This window comes from Anopheles maculipalpis, chromosome X, assembly GCF_943734695.1.
Source record: "Anopheles maculipalpis chromosome X, idAnoMacuDA_375_x, whole genome shotgun sequence".
In the NCBI taxonomy this organism is placed as follows: Eukaryota; Metazoa; Arthropoda; class Insecta; order Diptera; family Culicidae; genus Anopheles; species Anopheles maculipalpis.
In genome coordinates, this window is record NC_064870.1 from 19,581,890 (window position 1) to 19,588,398 (window position 6,509).

Here is a 6,509-nt window from a genome sequence, read left to right on the forward strand (position 1 = left end):
GACGGCTCCAATTGCGTCTGGCGGACGAGGTAGAGCGGACGGCTCAACCTACAGCGGGCGGACGTGGTAGAGCGGACGGCTCAACCTAGATCGTGAAGTAGTAAACCACATTCACGTGGACGAACGGTCCAGCGAGCATCACGTCGTGAAAGAACAACAGCTGAGGCGGAAGACTCCTCGGTGGACGTGCACCAAGAGACCAGAGAGTTTATAAAAAACTGAGTGAGTAAAATGGAATATAAAAATAATCCCAACGGTCACTGCAAGCTTTGCAGTGACCCAGACGAAAAGGCTAAGATGGTAGGATGTGTATTGTGCGACCGATGGTTTCACATCACTTGTTTAGGGATAAAATCTTCACAAAAAAACTACCAGTGCCCCAAATGCAAGGAGGGAGAATTAGAAAGAGATCGTACACGACAAGCGTTAAAGGACGCAGAAAAACTCTTAAGAGAGTTTAAGGACGAAAGAGACAGGGCACTGAAAAGGGAAGCTGAGGGGGATAAAGAAATAGAAAAGCTCAGAAAAACGTTGGAGCACGAACAAACAATAGAAACACTAGACACTAGCAACTCACGAGACGATATAAAAGAGCTGACAGAGAGTATAAGCTCAATGGTTAAGGCCTGGACAAATTCGTCAAAAAAGAGCCTAATCGAGCTTCCCATATTTGATGGAAACCATAAAATTTGGCCAAGATTTAAGATTACTTTTGCTGAAACAACAAAAGCTGGCCAATTTTCTAACCTTGAAAATGTTAACAGGTTACAGAAATATTTAAGGGGCGACGCTCTTAGGGCTGTCGAGGGTTTATTAATAAACCCCGAAAATGTTGACGTAATCCTAAAACGTCTGGAGAAGCTTTTTGGCAACCCTGACCAAATATATTCGGCTCTCCTGAAGGACCTATTTAAGGTGAAACAAGTGACAATGGAACAGCCATCCACAGTCATTGATTTCACAAACGCCCTTCATAACATGGTCGACAATATGACCTGTAAATAGTATTAGTGTATAGGTGTAAGAGTAGTGCGTAAGTAGTCATAAGTAGAATAAGAGTATTGGTTTATAAGCAGGAAATACAGTCAGTCGCACACGAACAGTCGAACAAGCAAGAGTATTTAATTAGACACAACAGTTGGCGACGAGGATAATTCGGTCCGTGTGCAAAAGTCTATAGTCAGCAGAAGTAAAATAGTCCAAAAATGTCTTTAATTGGTGAAATAGAACCCTTCGTCATGGGTGAAAGTATTCGTGAATACTTGGAAAGAATGGATATTTTCTTTCAAGTGAACGAAATAGAGGCGTCGAAAAAGACAGTGATGCTGTTAACACTAGGAGGAGCGTCACTATACAGTCTGATATCGAAGATGGTATCACCGGAGGAGCCGAAATTGTGCAATTATGAAAAGCTGTGTAGAAAGCTTAAAGAACAATTGGAGCAAAAAGTGAATGTGGTGGCTGAGCGTTACAATTTCCGTCACTGCATGCAGAAAGAACATTCCATTGCTGAGTACGTTATGGAGTTGAAGGCCAATGCACAAACATGCAAGTTCCAATCGTTTTTATCGGAAATGTTGCGTGATCAATTGGTGGCTGGTGTACGGGACGACGGGTTGAGGAAGCGCCTACTAAGAGAGTCTGACCTGACTTTCGAGCAAGCCGAAAGCATCGCGAGAACGTGGGAAGCGGCGGAAGAGCAGAACGAGACTTTTGCGGTAAAGGTGCAGCCCAGAGAAATGGCGGCAATTAGGCACGCGCCAAAAAGTAGCGTCGGTGCGCAGCACTACAACCACGTCGGGAGCAGTTATCATCCACACAAGCAGAGCAACGTGCACGCAATCGAGAGAAAGTGTTACCGGTGTGGGAGACTACACAATCCACAAACATGTCCAGCACGATTGTGGCAGTGTTTTACATGCAAGAAGATCGGGCATGTGTCGTCGTTGTGTAGAAATAAGAACATGCGAGTGCAAAGTTTGAAAACGTACGATAGAGAGGTTCCGCTCGCACACATATCAAACGAAAATAAGTTAAGTGAACCAGAAGAGTGTGTGTTAAACGTTAACGGTATTGATGTAGTATTCGAGATTGATTGCGGAGCGTGTAATACGGTATTACCAGAGGACATTTACCTCGATAAATTTAGAAGTGTGAAGTTAGAACCAACACAATTACGTTTCATAACGGCGTCAGGGCAAAGGTTAATCCCTTTGGGTAAAATGATAGTGGATGCGACACGAAAAAACAAAACGGTTAAATTGCAAATTGTAATAATTCCAACTGGAGATAAAGGAAGTGCGTTATTAGGGCGAGATGGTTTAGATGTCTTATTCCCGGAATGGAGAAAAACGTTTAAGTTAAACCAAATCGAAGAAAGTAATTGGAATAATGAAATGAGAGAGAAATTTCCTAGTTTGATTGATGGCAATCATAAAGAAACGATCGAAGATTTCGAAGCAAATTTGATATTAAAACCAAACTACACTCCAATATTTCATAAGGCATATGCGGTGCCGTACGCACTTGTGGCAAAGGTAGAAGAAAACATAGAGAAATTAGTGCAAGATGGAATATTGATACCAACCAGATCATCGGCTTGGGCAAGTCCGATAGTAGTGGTAGAAAAGAGCGATGGTTCGGTACGTATTTGTATTGATGGAAAAGCGACAATAAACCGATATCTTTCCGTTGAACACTATCCATTGCCTAAAATAGATGATATATTGGCTAAGATTGCAAACTGGAAAATATTTTGTAAGATAGATCTTACCGGAGCATATTTACAAGTGAGGTTATCAAAAAATGCGCAAGATATTTGTACCATAAATACACATAAAGGGTTGTATAAGTACACAAGGATGCCGTTCGGAGTGCAATCAGCACCGGCTATATTTCAATCAATCATTGATCAAATACTTATACGAACACCAGGTATAGCATACATGGATGATATTTTGGTAGGAGGCAAAACAAAAAAAGAATGCATGGAAAATCTGATGGAAGTGTTGAAGAGGCTTGAAAAATACAAAGTAAAGATAAATGAGAAAAAATCGGAATTTTTCAAAACGAAGATAGAATACTTGGGGTACGTTATAACGGAAGACGGAATTACGCCAAATGCAGATAAAGTTAAAGCGATAGATAATGCCCCAGCACCTGAAAACGTAATGCAATTACAAGCATATTTGGGAATGTTAAACTATTATGGAAGGTTCTTGCCAAATTTAGCAAATTTACTAAGACCATTACACGAATTGTTACGGAAAAATGTTAAATTTGAGTGGTCAAAAGAATGTCAGGAGTCTTTCGATAAAACGAAATCACTGCTAAACGCAAATCACGTATTAGAACCGTATGATCCTGAAAAACCGATAATATTAACGGTAGATGCTAGTCCCTATGGGGTAGGTGCGGTATTATCGCATGAAATAGGTGGACAAGAGAAGCCAATTTATTTTGCGTCTGCGACTCTAACACAAGCACAAAAAAACTATGCACAAGTTCAAAAGGAAGCGTTAGCGGTAATTTACGGAGTGCAAAAATTCCATAAGTATATTTACGGAGTAAAGTTTAAACTAGTAACGGATAATGCAGGAGTGAAGGAAATTTTTAAGCCTTCAAGAGCAACGTCATCAATAGCTGTGGCGAGATTAAGCCGTTGGGCATTAATATTAGCGAACTACGAGTATGTAATTGAGCATAGACCGGGAAAAAATATGGGTCATGTAGATGCTATGAGTAGGTTACCATTAGCAGAAGAATCAATAATAGAAGAAGTAGAAGTGTCATTGAATGCACTATCTTCAAATGAAATTTTAGACATTGGAATGATAAGAAAATATCAGCAGAACGATGGATTACTGCAACAAGTCTATAAGAACGTAAAATACGGTTGGTCAAAAAACGAGTCAGTTCAGTTAAAAGAGTATGCTAAAATCAAAAACAATTTGGGGATAGAAAATGGAATACTGCTATTCAACGATCGAGTGATAGTGCCAGAAAAACTGAAAGAGGAAATAGTAAAATTGTTCCACGATAATCATGATGGTCTTGTAAGAATGAAAATGGCAGCAAGAAAATTAGTTTGGTGGAAAAACATGGATAAGGATTTTCATAATTTCATTAGATTGTGTCAAATTTGCCAGTCAAGACAGATCATACCGAAGGAAGTAGTTACCACAAAATGGCCAAAAAGCTTACGTCCGTTTGAGAGAATTCACATTGATTTTTTTTATTTCGAGAATAGTACGATAATGATAATGGTAGACAGTTTCTCAAAATTCATAGAAGTGAAAATCATGAAAAGTATAAGAGCAGAATATGTAATTGAAGTCATAGAAACATTTTTCGCATGTTTCGGAGTGCCAGAAGAGATAGTATCAGACAATGGGCCTCCCTTTAGTTCAGAAAAGTTTGTCATGTTTTTAAAGTCAAAAGGTATTAAGGTCAGTAAATCACCACCGTATCACCCACAATCTAACGGATTAGCTGAAAGGGCGGTGCGAACGGTCAAAGATGCATTGAAAAAATATCTGTTAGATGCAAGATTTAAAGCATTAAATCTACAGAGGAAACTAAATCAATTTTTGATAAACTATAGAAACAATCCATGCACAGTAACAAAAGCGACACCAAGCGAAAAAGTGTTTTGCTATGTACCACATACCCTTATCGCAAAAATTAACCCTACAGCAGCACACAAAAGAGAGATTACCGATGAATGCAAGGAGCAAACAAGAGATATTGTGAAAAGAACTGTGGAAGATGCATTTCATGAAGAAGAAGAGGTATATTACAGGAATCATTTTAAAGAAATTCTGAGATGGATTCCAGCTGTAGTAAAAAAACGAATAGGAGAAGTCGTGTACCTAATAAGCATTAATGGAATAATACGTAAAGTACACAAAAATCAATTAAGACGAAAAACAATGCATGATAAGTTTATAGTAAATAGAATACCTATATCAAACAAATGGTCTTACAAAAGAAAAAGAAGTGAGTCGAGTCCACCACCCGTACGAAGATCAAAAAGAGTAGAAGGGCAACCACGTTTTAAATACCCAAAATAAGTAAACTTCGTTTAAGGGGGAGAAGTGTAAAGATTGGATAGAAACTTCGTTTAAGGGGGAGAATGTAGTGTGTAAATAGTATTAGTGTATAGGTGTAAGAGTAGTGCGTAAGTAGTCATAAGTAGAATAAGAGTATTGGTTTATAAGCAGGAAATACAGTCAGTCGCATACGAACAGTCGAACAAGCAAGAGTATTTAATTAGACACAACATGACCATTCTCAAACATGAGGGATACTTAAACGACCAGAGACTCCTAAAGGACCTAACGGCTAAACTACCTTCAAATATTAAAAACAAATGGATCACAGATACCATTAAAACTCCAGGGCAATTAAAAACATTAAAGGACCTTTCAGAATTCCTCAAAACGTATGAGGATCTAGCGGCAGCGCTAATGACAACAGAAAATAAGTATGATAAACAAAGCAACCATAACTCTCATCACTCTGTGGTCAGACCATTCAGAGAGAATTCTTGTTTAGTCTGCAATAGAGCGCACGAAACCACCTCTTGTAGACAGCTGATAAACAGTCCCATAGACGAGAGGTGGAGAATCCTCTCCAGAAAGAGAATTTGCACCAATTGTTGCAAATACATGAACCACACCGCAGAAAGATGCCGCCTAGCCCCACAATGCACGATTGCGGGATGTGGCCGAAGGCATAACACGATCTTACACAATAATAGATTTTCTGCCCCTGTCCAAAATCGTTTGAACTGCCACCAGCACTCGGCCGACTACCTTTTTCAAATAATCCCTGTTACCTTGTACAGTGGAAATAACTTAGTGAAAACATATGCTTTCATCGATCCGGGATCTTCTACCAGTTTAATATCTGAAGAGATCCGGCTTCGTTTAAACGCGCAGGGACCAATAAAACCGCTAACACTCGCTTGGACAAACGGACATAATCAAGTTGAAGACCAAAGCGTGACCATAGCCCTTCAAATCCAAGGGACAAATGGAAGACTGCTAGATATCAAAAACGTGCGCTCAGTAAGAGAATTAGATCTTCCGAAGCAGAACATCAACACGGCTGAACTAAAGAAGAAGTTTGGGTATCTAAGAGGAGCATTCATTGAAAGTTACAATTATGCCACACCAACGATCCTACTCGGATTACCACACGCCTATTATACTCAGGCGATGCAATGTCGCACTGGTGGACCTGATAACCCCGTAGCATATCTAACACGACTGGGGTGGGTTGTATTTGGCAAAACTGGTAAAAATAGCGAACCAAAGAATCACCATCTTTTTACCGTGGTGGAGACGAAGGAAGAAGAGGAAAAATCAATCAGAGACCTCATGAAGGGGTTCTTCTCTACAGAAGAGTTTGGGGTAAGAGCGAATAATCACCCGTCAGGCTCAAAGAATGACGAGCTTGCCACTAAATTGATGGCAGACTCTTTGAAATACAACGGAGTCCAATAT

The 6,509-nt window shown here is 39.7% G+C and overlaps 1 pseudogene; it reads left to right on the forward strand.

Annotated features, from left to right (window-relative positions):
• Positions 1 to 1,238: 1,238 nt before the first annotated feature.
• Positions 1,239 to 5,040, forward strand: LOC126564464 (uncharacterized; annotated as a pseudogene).
• Positions 5,041 to 6,509: the final 1,469 nt, after the last annotated feature.